The following is a 15,025-nucleotide window of genomic DNA, read 5'->3' as shown; positions in this document are numbered from 1 at the left end:
ACTTGCTCCCCTTTTACGTGTGTTGGTTTTGTGCCTTGCATGTGATTGTGTATGTTGTGCTTCCTACTTGCTTATCTTGCTTCTTATATGTTGGGTGGCACATCATGTACAATTGTTCTTTGTTGAGCCTATTGCATCTTGTTCATATCTTAGTTGTTGGCTCATGTGAGAAATTAATGGACTATCCCATTTTGGGGGAGTGATATGCTCCGTGCATTTCACAATCCTAAAATGTGTGACATGATGAATTAAAATCCTATAATGTCCATTAATTGTCTCACTTGGTTGTTATTTGCCTCTTGCACGGTAAATGTCTTTATCACATTATGGGGGAGTATTGTGCCATGTGCATTTTCCAAGCCTAGAAAATGTGAACATTTGAGGTTGTGTCACATAGAGTCAATATAATAGATTATCTTGTTCCTATGTGATATGTGTGCTCAAACAAATCCCACTTAACCATTTGCTTTCTTGTTGAGAAGATAATCTTGGACATACTCACAAACTACATATGGAGATTTCCTATACACCCCTTGTCCTTTGAAAATTGGTAATAAATTGTGTAGTATTGTTCCGGATCATCCTCACACTTGGCTCATGTGCTCAATTGCTTCATTTCTTGCCAAGAACTTGTCCTTGTGGGTTAGACTCCCATTTGTCTTCCTTGTTGCTTTTGGATCTCCTTATTTCACTTGAACCTTGTTGGTGTTTTGACAAACATGATTGAGCAAATCCCGCATTTGTGCATTTTGTATTCAAATGCAAAATTCTAAATGGTGCACTAATTTTGGGGGAGCTCTCCTATGTTTGCTAGAAAACTTCCTTGTTTCAAGGTTTTGATCTTGGAAGACAAACATTTCCTTTTCGGTACTTTTGTGCCATCATGAAAAGTGTTGAGGGTTTGGTTTATTCGAACCTTGCTTTGTTTGGGAGTGGGTTATCTCATTTCTTATATTTGGTTTAGATTCTTAACATGAGATAAGTCCTTGAGCATACTTGTTTGGATATCTTGCTCTATCTCTCTTGTACCTATCTTGTGTGTGCATGTTTCTTTGTGAATAAACGTCTCCATGATGTTGTCCACTTAGAGAAACTTATACACACACGAGATGGTGCATATCTCTTGATATCCCTCTTTGTTGGAGTCTATTCCTTCATTCTTATTTCACTCTTCAATGACTTCACTAAGAACTTGGCTATGAGTGCTCATTTTATATCATTTGCATCTTCAAGCACTCATAGTTGATTTTGGCACATGCTTTGAGTGGTCTTGTGGGAGTAATGATGCCATGCTTGTGCACCTTATTCTTCAATGCAAATTGTTTATCTTGTGCACAAACTTTGGCGAGCTTTCACATAGTTACTTAGAGCATTGTGTTAGTTCATTGATTGCTTGCTTCATAGTGTCTCAACTTCATATCCTCTTGCAATCTTTGATCCTCAATATAGTTTGATTTCCTCTGAATATTCGTCATTGAATATGTGCATTTGATTTCACTCACAATTATGAGAAATGCACAACTTATGGAGGAACGCTCACTATATTGGCCTTCCAAACCTTTCGTCCATTTTGGCAATTAATGCCAATGGGGGAGAAGTTTGGAGGGTTTAAGGGAATTGCTTTTGTTCTTCTTAAGCATTTGCCTTTCATGCTTTGCATGAGTTGCTTTGCATGGTTGAATATTTAGAGGATACTCCGCTAGGCTTTAATTGCCGGTATATGCAATGAAATTCAAGTTCACTCACACATGCATATATTATGGGGAAGTTTGTTCTAAATATTCAACTTGGGTTGTTCGCTAAATTCCATATCTAAACCCTCTCAAAGAGATTGTCATCAATTACCAAAATGGGGGAGATTGTAAGAACAAGTCCTTTACCCCATGTGTGGTTTTGGTAATTGATGAAAATCCCTATGGACTAACGGTTGCATTGAGAATCAATCTTAGGTCAAGTCCATAGTCATGTTGGACTCAAGGTTGTAAGATGGAGAAGACGGAGTACAATGATAAAGATGGTGTCGAAGAGAGACAAAGACGGCGTTGAAGATGAAGAGAGAAGACGGCGTTGAAGATGAATGAAGACGGTGGCGTGCGTACAAGATGAAGGAAGACGGTGGCATGGCCAAGGGTGAAGACGGAGCTTGCCGACTCGAGAAGAACGCGCAAGGACTAGGTTTGTGCTCGATAGGATAGTGGGTCGTATCATCGGAGAGAGCTCAAACCTTGCATGCATTGCATCGCGTTCTCGGTTCTTCTTGGTTCTTATGCATGAAACGGTTTTCGTTTGCATCACATATTGCATAGGCGAGAGTGATGATTTTCTCGATATATCGTATTGAGAGGTTACACCTCTATGACCATGAGAAATTCATCACTCACTCTTTTCCATGATTTTATCATGTGAGAAGGTAGCTCTTGTCGCCCTCTTTCCAACAAAACTGATTTCATGTCATTCCGAGTTGTCTAGCTCAAGTTATGGATTTTACGGTCGCTGCATATTTAAAAAGAAAAAGAAAAGTCGTATTGGGTCGGGCGGTAGTACCGCGGGCGGTACCAGCCTAAATACCGCTCGCGCGGTTTTGCTTACTGGATTGAAAGCGGTACCAGGCCGGTACCGGCCCGGTACTACCGTAATCTGTTACGGTACCAGGCACGGTACCTGGCCCGGTACTACCGGCCTGTTTCTTTTATTTTGCTTTTTCTTTCTTCACAGCCTCCACCCGCATTGGGCCACCGCACCAGCTCGGCCCAGCAACCCCCGCAGCAAGCCGCCTTCCCAGCCCCGCAGTGGGCCGCTCCCACCTCAGCTGGGCCCAGCAGCTGCCGCCGCTCGGCCTCGCTCGCTGGCCGCCGCTTCCCTCGACCACGAGGTCGCTCCCGCGCGGGAGAGCGTTGACCGCCTCGACGCCCGCGCCGTTCCCGCCCGCATGCACGTGCGCTGCCCTGCTCGCTGTCCTCCACGCCAGCTCCCGCCGGATCCGGCCCATCCTCAGCCCATCGCTCTCTCCAGGCATGTTTCCCTTTGCTGATTTGCTGCATCTTTTGCATGAGCGGTAGTACCGGCCCATGGGGCGGTAGTACCGGCCCAAAACGTCGTTTTAGCTGTTTTTATGCGCGCGACCGGTAGTACCGCTTTGACAAGCGGTAGTACCGCTCGGGCGCGGATCTGACCGTTTTTCTGCCTCCAACAGCTATATTTTGGGCCTCCTATTTATACCTCTCTTCCACCTCCGACCAAACTACTTCTTCCCCTCCATTCTCTCTCCTCCATTGTTGACCTTGAGTTCTTTCTTCCTCCTCTTGATCTCCCCACTATTTGTTGCATATTTTTGGGGGAAAGGAGAGAGGAGATCTAGATCTAGAGCTTCACCAATTGAATCCCTCTCCAAGTGAGGGGATCTTGCTAGATCTAGATCTTGGAGTTTCTTGGTGTTTCTCCACTCTTTGTTCTTCCTCCCTTATTCCCCCAATAGCTTGTGTAGCTTTGTTGGAATTTGGGAGAGAAGAACTTGGGCATCTTAGTGGTGTTCTTTGCCATTGCATTATGTGCATCGGTTTGAGTTCTCTCCGGGGTTTCGATCTCGTAGAGTTCATGTTCATCTTAGTGGTGTTCTTGCCTTAGTGGCCATCTTGCCTTAGTGGCCATCTTGCCTTTAGTGGCCGTCTTGCCTCTTGTGGCGCGTTGTCTCCTTTGTGGCCTTGTAGCCTTTGTGATCTTATCGTCTTAGTGGCGCGGTGGTCTTTGTGGTGGTGTGGCCTTTGTGGAGTGTGTTAGCCTCTCGTGGCGCGTTGCATCCTTGGTGGAGTTGATGTCCTAGGTGGAGTGTGTTAGCCTCGTGTGGCGCATAGCATCCTTGGTGGAGTTGGTTTCCTTGGTGGTGTGTTGTAAGCCTCTTGTGGCCGTGTACTTGAGAGCCTCCTCGTTGTGGAGTTGCCTCAAGGTTGATACTTGGGTGTTTGCCCAAGCTTGTACGGGTTCGGTGACCACCCTCAAGGGTCCCTTAGTGGATCGAGGCTTTCGTTTGGTGGAAAGGCTCGAGGAGAATACGGTGGCCCTAGTTGGCTTCTTGGAGTGCCTTGTGCCTCCACACCGCTCCAACGGAGACGTAGCACCCTTGGGTGTGAACTTCGGGATACATCGTCGTCTCCTCGTGCACCGGTTACTTCTCAACCCGAGCTCCTTTACCTATGCGCTTTACATTGTGATATCTAGCATGCTTTATACTATGCCTATCTTGTTATTACCTTGTTGCTCATCATGCTAGCATAGGTTGTTGGAGCACTTAGGCAAATCCCTAGTTGATAGGCCTTGAGCTAAACTAGTAAACACTTGTAGTTTTATTCCGCCTAGTTTAGCTCTCAAGAAGAAGTTTTTATACACCGCCTATTCACCCCCCCCTCTAGGCGACGTCCTAGAACATTCAGTGGGGCATGGGACATCAAGCCTCCGAGCTACGGCGAGGCCCTACTCGCCAGTACGGCGGCCGGTCGCCTCCGGCAGGATGATCGCCACCGGCAACTTCTTCCACATCCAGCCAAGCACCTACCGGCCCACCTCGTCACCCCTCAAGCACGCCTGGATGGTGCCGATCGGCTCGATCAACCTCTTCGTTGGGCTCGCCGGCATCAGCGACCCCACCGAGCCCCGCCCTGGTCGATCGCACGACCCCTTCGCGCCGGGCCAACTCCTCACCGCCACTCGCCCAGTTACTGGCGAGGTGTACGCGGAGGCCGAGTCGGCCCTGGAGGACGACGCCGACTCGGCGGCCGTGGCGCCGATCGCCGATTCCATCATCACCGCGTCAGCCGCCGACTCTGTCGTCACAGTCCCAGCCGCTGACTCCGGTGTCGCGGCGTTCGATGCCGACTCCATCGCCACGACATCGGTCGCCGGGTCCATCGCTGTGTCCCCGACTGCCGGCTCCATCGCCACGGCGTCGTTCAAAGACTCCATCTCCTTGGTCTCTCACCCAAGCGACTTCGAGGATGACTCCGTCCTCTCCCTCTTCGGCAGCGATTCCGACTCGGACTCCGTCGAAGCCCCACGCTATCGCTACCCAACCGCCGTCTTCATGGCAGGAGGCGATGAGGAGCCTCCGGTCGATGCCTTCACCACCCCCCTCCCTGCAACCGCCACCACGACCGAGATCGAGGCGCACCGGGCGGCCCTCGAAGAGCAGAGGAAGAAGGAGCTCGCCGAACGGCAGAAATTTTGCCTCGAGCAAGACGAAGTAAGAGCCGTGTCCCACTATCGCCAGCAGTGCAATCGCCTGCGCATGGAGCGTGCCCGTGCGAACGACTTCCCCAGCGCGCGCCTTAACTTCGACGATCCAGATGGAGAAATTCGGATTGCCCGAGTCCAGAACCCCGATGTCCCGGAAGGAAGTCGGGCCGCCGCCGACAGGGCGACACATGGAGCACCGCCACCACCACCGCCACCGCCACCACCACCACCCGAAGTTCCTCGGGCGGAAGTTGACGCCAATGGTCTGCCATTGCACTCATCTCCAGCCGACAACGTCGCGGCCGCCCAAGCCGTCCTTGCGAGGCTCCCCGAAACGGGAGACGGCGCGATCCTCGTCCAGCACGCCAAGGCCCTGGTTGCCAAGGCATTGGAGCAACAACACGCCGCCGCCGACTCGCAAGGGCGACTTTATTCGTGCACATCCGCCAGTCGCGCGGCGTCATCTCGCGCGGCAAATCGCGCAGTCGTCAACGCCAACAACTGTCCGCTGCCAGCACCGCGTGCGGCCCACTCGACCAACAACCGAATCGAGCCGCGCCCTACGCGAGTGATGGTCGCCGCCAACGGACAGCCCGTTGATGCGCGCACCCACATCGTCAACGATCAAGAATGGAGGGCGCGAAACCGGCTGAACGACCGCTACGCTGATGAAGCCCCGCGCCAAAGCGCGTTCACTCGAGTCGGCCCCGCCTGCTTCGGGCCAATGATCAGAGGCGAGCCGTACCCCGCTGGATTCAAGGGCCCCCGCGACATCGAGAAGTACGATACACATATCGACCCCACGGTCTGGATCGATTCGTACGCCATGGCTATGGGGATCCAAGGCCACTCCGAGTTACTCGCGGCACGCTACCTGCCTCTCATGATGGACGGCGTCAATCGCCACTGGTTCAACACCCTCGCCGCCAACAGCATCGATTCTTGGGAAGAAGCCCGTGCCGCATTTATCCAGCACTTCGCCAACGCGTACACTCGCGCGACAACTATAGAAGACCTGGATCGCTGTGTCCAGGGCCCGCGCGAGTCGATTCGTCGGTGGGTGCAGCGCTGGCAAGATATGTGGACGACCTCCAGCGGCATTAGCACGGACACGGCAATCTACTGCTTCCGGCGGTGCTGCCGATACGAACCGCTAAGCGCCAAGCTCCGTCGCGTCAGCAGAGATAACATCTCAATCTCCGAGCTCTTCGACATCGCCACCCGCTACGCCGACGAAGACCCTACGGTCGACTCGGACGACGAGTACGGCCAGCGGCACAATCGCCGCCCCGTTCATACAGAGCCTCGGCGCGGCGACTACCGATTCGCGCCGACGGAGGACACAACGTGCTCGTCGCCAACGCTGACTATGAGCAGCGCGAGCCAAAATCCTTCCGACGCGACAACCGCGCGCCACGGGAGGACCGGCCTCAGCCTAAACGCTTCGATACCCGCAGCCTCCTGGACGCCCCGTGCATCTACCACAGCAGGGAGGGCAAGCCCTCAACACACACGACGTGAAACTGCTACTCCCTGAAGCAGATAGAGACGGCCCGCCGCGCCAAGGAAAATGACGGCGGCAATCAGCACAAAGACCGCGCTAAGGACCCAGATCAGCACAAGGGAGAAGGTTTCGGTCGCAGCGCCGGCTCGCTCCACACCCTCACCGGAGTCGGCGATCGTCGGGACAGGAAGGTCCTCGCAAGGGCAGTGGCAGTACACGCGGTCGTCCTTGACATACCACGGTGGCTCAACTGGTCCGAGCAGAGCATCACCTGGAGCCGCGAAGACCACGCCCCCCGCATCGAGTACCCCGGCCGAGTGGCGCTGGTCGTCAGACCCAAGGTAGCCGACTACTGGCTGCCGAAAACCCTGATGGACGGAGGAAGCTCCATCAACATCCTGTATTACGAAACCTTCCAGCGACTCGGCTTACCAGACTCACGCCTCGAGAACACCAAGGTCACGTTCCATGGCACCGTCCCCGGGCGGAAGGCCTTCCCGATCGGCAAGGTTACGTTGCCAGTCACCTTCGGCACGCCCGTGAACTACCGCACCGAGCGGATAACATTCGAGCTGGTGAACTTCCGCAGCTCCTACCACTGCGTGCTCGGCCGACAGGCGTTCGCCCGGTTCATGGCCGCACCTCATTACGCGTACAACATGATGAAGATACCAGGGCCTCGCGGCGTCATCACCGTCCACGGCTACCCGGAGATGGCACTGGAGTGCGAGGACGTCAGCGCCAAGCTCGTCGACGCCGTCATCGCCGATGAACAAGACAACTCCGCCGAGCTCGCCAAGTACCCGGTCGACCGCAATGACCCCGCCATCCTGGAGAGACCGACCGAGCTCGACTCGTCCGCAGCAACTTTCAAGCCCGCAACCGACACTCGTCAAGTAGATCTTGTAGAGGATGATCCAAGTAGGCAAATTACCATTGGGACGGGCCTGTCCGCCCAATAGGAAAGCGCGCTCATCAAGTTTCTCCGTGAGAATCGAGATATCTTTCCATGGAAACCGTCTGACATGCCGAGTGTCCCGAGAGAACTTGCTGAGCACAAATTACACGTCGACCCCTCCGCACGCCCCGTTAGGCAGGCAATGCGCCCCGTAGGAGAAGAGCGACGGCGCGCAATCGCCGAAGAAGTGAACCGACTGCTAGCCGCCGGTTTCATCATTGAAATCAAGCACCCCAAATGGCTGGCAAACCCAGTCCTGGTGCTAAAGAAGAACAAGACATGGCACATGTGTATCGATTACACCAGCCTCAACAACGCATGCCCCAAGGATCCATTCGTCCTGCCGCGAATCGACCAGATCATCGATGCGGTCGCCGGGTCCGAGTCGCTGTGCTTCCTCGACGCTTACTCCGGGTACAATCAAATAAAGATGGCCAAGGAAGACCAAGAGAAGACAGCATTCATCACGCCCTTGGGTGCCTACTGCTACACATCCATGACCTTCAGCCTCAAAAACGCCGGAGCAACATACCAACGGTGCATGAACAACTGCCTGGAAAGCCAGATCGGCCGCAACGTACACGTCTACATCGACGATGTGGTAGTCAAGTCGACTCACCAGGCCGACCTCATCACCGACCTCGCCGAGACATTCACCAACTTACGACGATACAAGATCAAGGTCAACCCTCTGAAGTGCACCTTCGGGGTCCCTTCTGGACAACTGCTCGGCTACGTCGTCTCCAAGCGCGGCATCGAGCCCAACCCGGAGAAGACACTGGCGGTCATGCGAACCAAACAACCAACCTTCTTGGTCGACGCACAAAAACTCGCCGGCCGGGTCGCAGCCCTCAGTCGCTTCATACCCCGGCTCGGTGATAAGGCCATGCCACTCTACCGCCTGCTCAAGAAGTCAGAATCATTTAGGTGGACAGAAGAAGCGCAACGGGCCCTGGAAGAGCTCCAACACGCCCTTCAGAACGCCCTATCCTCGCGGCCCCACTACCACAAGAGACTATGCTACTATATGTCGCTGCGTCGAACCGCGCGATAAGCGCGGTCATGGTCGTCGAGCGCAAGGAAGAAGGAAAAGAGCAGCTGATACAGCGCCCGGTCTACTACATCAGCGAGGCCTTAATCGAGTCCAAGCAACGGTATCTGCATTATCAAAAGCTGGTGTACGCAGTCCTCAGGGCCCAGAGGCGACTGGCCCCCTACTTCCACGAACACCCCATCAAGGTAGTCGCTGATACGCATACAGCACGCGTCCGTTGGGAACCCCAAGAGGAAGGTGTGATGCGTACGGCGGCAAGTTTTCCCTCAGTATGAAACCAAGGTTTATCGAACCAGTAGGAGCCAAGAAGCACGTTGAAGGTTGATGGCGGCGAGATGTAGTGCGGCGCAACACCAGGGATTCTGGCGCCAACGTGGAACCTGCACAACACAAACCAAGTACTTTGCCCCGACGAAACAGCGAGGTTGTCAATCTCACCGGCTTGCTGTAACAAAGGATTAGATGTATAGTGTGGAAGATGATTGTTTGCAGAGAACAGTAGAACAAGTATTGCAGTAGATTGTATTTCAGTATAGAGAATTGGACCGGGGTCCACAGTTCACTAGAGGTGTCTCTCCCATAAGATAAACAGCATGTTGGGTGAACAAATTACAGTTGGGCAATTGACAAATAGAGAGGGCATGACCATGCACATACATATTATGATGAGTATTGTGAGATTTAATTGGGCATTACGACAAAGTACATAGACCGCTATCCAGCATGCATCTATGCCTAAAAAGTCCACCTTCAGGTTATCATCCGAACCCCTTCCGGTATTAAGTTGCTAACAACAGACAATTGCATTAAGTATGGTGCGTAATGTAATCAATAACTACATCCTCGGACATAGCATCAATGTTTTATCCCTAGTGGCAACAGCACATCCATAACCTTAGAGGTTTCTGTCACTCCCCCAGATTCATGGAGACATGAACCCACTATCGAGCATAAATAACCCCTCTTGGAGTTACTAGTAAAAACTTGGCCAGAGCCTCTACTAATAACGGAGAGCATGCAAGATCATAAACAACACATAGATATAATTTGATAATCAACATAACATAGTATTCTCTATTCATCGGATCCCAACAAACACAACATATAGAATTACAGATAGATGATCTTGATCATGTTCGGCAGCTCACAAGACCCGACAATTAAGCATAATGAGGAGAAGACAACCATCTAGCTACTGCTATGGACCCATAGTCCAGGGGTAGACTACTCACACATCACTCCGGAGGCGACCATGGCGGCGTAGAGTCCTCCGGGAGATGATTCCCCTCTCCGGCAGGGTGCCGGAGGCGATCTCCTGAATCCCCCGAGATGGGATTGGCGGCGGCGGCGTCTCTGGAAGGTTTTCCGTATCATGGCTCTCGGTACTGGGGGTTTTGCGACGAAGGCTATTTGTAGGCGGAAGGGTAGGTCAGGGGGCGTCGCGAGGGGCCCAGGAGACAGGTTGGCGCGGCCAAGGGTGGGGCCGCGCCGCCCTACCCCATGGCCACCTCGTGGCCCCACTTCGTTGACTCTCCGGTCTTCTGGAAGCTTCGTGGCAAAATAGGCCCCTGGGCGTTGATTTCGTCCAATTCCGAGAATATTTCCTTACTAGGATTTCTGAAACCAAAAACAGCAGAAAACAGCAACTGGCTCTTCGGCATCTTGTTAATAGGTTAGTTTCAGAAAATGCATAAATATGACATAAAGTGTGCATAAAACATGTAGATATCATCAATAATGTGGCATGGAACATAAGAAATTATCGATACGTCGGAGACGTATCAGCATCCCCAAGCTTAGTTTACTCGCTCGTCCGAAGCGAGTAAACGATAAACAAAGATAATTTCTGGAGTGACATGCCATCATAACCTTGATCATACTATTGTAAGCATATGTAATGAATGCAGCGATCAAAACAATGGTAATGCAATGAGTAAACAAATGAATCATATAGCAAAGACTTTTCATGAATAGTACTTCAAGACAAGCATCAATAAGTCTTGCATAAGAGTTAACTCATAAAGCAATAATTCAAAGTAAAGGCATTGAAGCAACACAAAGGAAGATGAAGTTTCAGCGGTTGCTTTCAACTTATAACATGTGTATCTCATGGATATTGTCAATGTAATGTAATATAACAAGTGCAATGTGCAAATATGTAGGAATCAATGCACAGTTCACACAAGTGTTTGCTTCTTGAGGTGGAGAGAAATAGGTGAACTGACTCAACAATAAAAGTAAAAGAAAGGTCCTTCAAAGAGGAAAGCATCGATTGCTATATTTGTGCTAGAGCTTTGGTTTTGAAAACAAGAAACAATTTTGTCAACGGTAGTAATAAAGCATATGTGTCATACAAATTATATCTTACAAGTTGCAAGCCTCATGCATAGTATACTAATAGTGCCCGCACCTTGTCCTAATTAGCTTGGATTACCGGGATTATCGCAATGCACATGTTTTAACCAAGTGTCACAAAGGGGTACCTCTATGCCGCCTGTACAAAGGTCTAAGGAGAAAGCTTGCATTGGATTTCTCGCTATTGATTATTCTCAACTTAGACATCCATACCGGGACAACATAGACAACAGATAATGGACTCCTCTTTTATGCATAAGCATGTAGCAACAATTAATTTTCTCATATGAGATTGAGGATATATGTCCAAAACTGAAATTTCCACCATGGATCATGGCTTTAGTTAGCGGCCCAATGTTCTTCTCTAACAATATGCACGCTCTAACCATAAAGGTGGTAAATCTCCCTTACTTCAGACAAGACGAACATGCATAGCAACTCACATGATATTCAACAAAGAGTAGTTGATGACGTCCCCAGGAACATGGTTATCGCACAACAAGCAACTTAATAAGAGATAAAGTGCATAAGTACATATTCAATACCACAATAGTTTTTAGGCTATTTGTCCCATGAGCTATATATTGTAAAGGTAGAGGATAGAAATTTAAAGGTAGCACTCAAGCAATTTACTTTGGAATGGTGGAGAAATACCATGTAGTAGGTAGGTATGGTGGACACAAATGGCATAGTGGTTGGCTCAAGTATTTTGGATGCATGAGAAGTATTCCCTCTCGATACAAGGTTTAGGCTAGCAAGGTTATTTGAAACAAACACAAGGATGAAGCGGTGCAGCAAAACTTACATAAAAGACATATTGTAAACATTATAAGACTCTACACCGTCTTCCTTGTTGTTCAAACTCAATACTAGAAATTATCTAGACTTTAGAGAGACCAATTATGCAAACCAAATTTTAGCATGCTCTATGTATTTCTTCATTAATAGGTGCAAAGTATATGATGCAAGAGCTTAAACATGAGCACAACAATTGCCGAGTATCACATTATCCAAGACATTTTAGCAATTACTACATGTAGCATTTTCCAATTCCAACCATATAACAATTTAACGAAGAAGAAACTTCGCCATGAATATTATGAGTAAAGCCTAAGGACATACTTGTCCATATGCAACAGCGGAGCGTGTCTCTCTCCCACACAAAGAATGCTAGGATCCATTTTATTCAAACAAAACAAAAACAAAAACAAACCGACGCTCCAAGCAAAGTGCATAAGATGTGATGGAATAAAAATATAGTTTCAGGGGAGGAACCTGATAATGTTGTCGATGAAGAAGGGGATGCCTTGGGCATCCCCAAGCTTAGACGCTTGAGTCTTCTTGATATATGCAGGGGTGAACCACCGGGGCATCCCCAAGCTTAGAGCTTTCACTCTCCTTGATCATGTTGTATCATCTCCCTCTCTTGATCCTTGAAAACTTCCTCCACACCAAACTCAAAACAACTCATTAGACAGTTAGTGCACAATCAAAATATACATGTTCAGAGGTGAAATAATCATTCTTAACACTTCTGGACATTGCACAAAGCTACTGAAAGTCAATGGAATCGAAAAATCCATCGAACATAACAAAATAGGCAATGCGAAATAAAAGGCAGAATCTGTCAAAACAGAACAGTTCATAATGACGAATTTTATTGAGGCACCAGACTTGCTCAAATGAAAATGCTCAAATTGAATGAAAGTTGCGTACATATCTGAGGATCACTCACGTAAATTGGCTTAATTTTCTGAGTTACCTACAGAGAATTAGGCCCAGATTCGTTACAGCAAAGAAATCTGTTTCTGCGCAGTAATCCAAATCTAGTATGAACCTTGCTATCAACGACTTTACTTGGCACAATAAAACACTAAACTAAGATAAGAAGAGGTTGCTACAGTAGTAAACAACTTCCAAGACACAAATATAAAACAAAGTACTGTAGTAAAAACATGGGTTGTCTCCCATAAGCGCTTTTCTTTAACGCCTTTCAGCTAGGCGCAGAAAGTGTGTATCAAGTATTATCGAGAGATGGTGTATCAACCTTACCTTGGGCTTTACCCTTACCTTTCTTGTTCTTTTTCTTTTTCTTTGACTTAGGGAATATATGTTTTCCCCCCCGGTGTAGATGTGAATTTCAGGGTGCCTTCTCCCATATCTATGACTGCTCCCAATAGTTTCAGCAGGGATCTTCCGAGTGTGATTTGTCCTGTTCCTACACATTCAATAACAAAGTAATCAATGTATATTGTTCTTCCAAGAATGGTTGTATGCACACCTGCAGCTATTCCCTTAGGAATTATAACAGAGTTATCAATAAGAGTTATTTCTTCTCCTCCTTCATCAACTCCCCAAAGTTTCAAAGATTTATAAATGCTCTCAGGTATAAGGCAAAATTCAGACATAATATCACAATGGGCATGACGAGTTTCATCACCGATAGCAATTTTAACAGTAGGATCCCATAATGAAGGTTCAGAGTTCACTAAAACTTGTTCAAGACGGTTACGAACATAGCGATAGTTGTCATCCAAGCGAGATGTACTTATCTCAAGATTGTTTAATCTATTATAAATGCTAATAAGGGCTGAATCAAAGTTATTAGCTGAATCATGTGATGCAACCAACTTCTTTATGGCATTAAAAGCTTGATCCCCATTGCAATGAAGGAAATCTCCTCCCACTAAAGCATCCAAGGCATATCTATAGCGAATCATAAGACCAAAATAAAAATTACTAAGGAGCAAACTTAGAGTCATTTGAGGTTCAGTTTTACGATAAGAAGTAAAAATTCTAGACCAAGCATCTTTAAAACTCTCCTCATCCCCTTGTTTAAAAGTGAAGACTAATTCTTCAGGCGAAGTAGTAACAGGTGCAGAGCTAGACATGGTAACAAAAGTAACTAATTTTTTTGTATTTTTTTAATATAGAGTGCAAGGCAGTAAATAAAGTAAAACTAGCAACTAATTTTTTTGTGTTTTTGATATAGCAAACAAGATAGCAAGTAAAGTAAAACTAGCAACTAATTTTTTTGTATTTTGATTTAGTGCAGCAAACAAAGTAGTAAATAAAATAAATCAAGACAAAAACAAAGTAAAGAGATTGGGATGTGGAGACTCCCCTTGCAGCGTGTCTTGATCTCCCCGGCAACGGCGCCAGAAAAAGAGCTTGATACGCGTACAACACGCGTCCGTTGGGAACCCCAAGAGGAAGGTGTGATGCGTACAGCGGCAAGTTTTCCCTCAGTATGAAACCAAGGTTTATCGAACCAGTAGGAGCCAAGAAGCACGTTGAAGGTTGATGGCGGCGAGATGTAGTGCGACGCAACACCAGGGATTCCGGCGCCAACGTGGAACCTGCACAACACAAACCAAGTACTTTGCCCCGACGAAACAGCGAGGTTGTCAATCTCACCGGCTTGCTGTAACAAAGGATTAGATGTATAGTGTGGAAGATGATTGTTTGCAGAGAACAGTAGAACAAGTATTGCAGTAGATTATATTTCAGTATAGAGAATTGGACCGGGGTCCACAGTTCACTAGAGGTGTCTCTCCCATAAGATAAACAGCATGTTGGGTGAACAAATTACAGTTGGGCAATTGACAAATAGAGAGGGCAAGACCATGCACATACATATTATGATGAGTATTGTGAGATTTAATTGGGCATTACGACAAAGTACATAGACCGCTATCCAGCATGCATCTATGCCTAAAAAGTCCACCTTCAGGTTATCATCCGAACCCCTTCCGGTATTAAGTTGCTAACAACAGACAATTGCATTAAGTATGGTTCGTAATGTAATCAATAACTACATCCTCGGACATAGCATCAATGTTTTATCCCTAGTGGAAACAGCACATCCATAACCTTAGAGGTTTCTGTCGCTCCCCCAGATTCACGGAGACATGAACCCACTATCGAG

Source organism: Lolium perenne, chromosome 1 (assembly GCF_019359855.2).
Source record: "Lolium perenne isolate Kyuss_39 chromosome 1, Kyuss_2.0, whole genome shotgun sequence".
Lineage (NCBI taxonomy): Eukaryota > Viridiplantae > Streptophyta > Magnoliopsida > Poales > Poaceae > Lolium > Lolium perenne.
Note: the sequence above shows the minus strand (reverse complement) of the source record.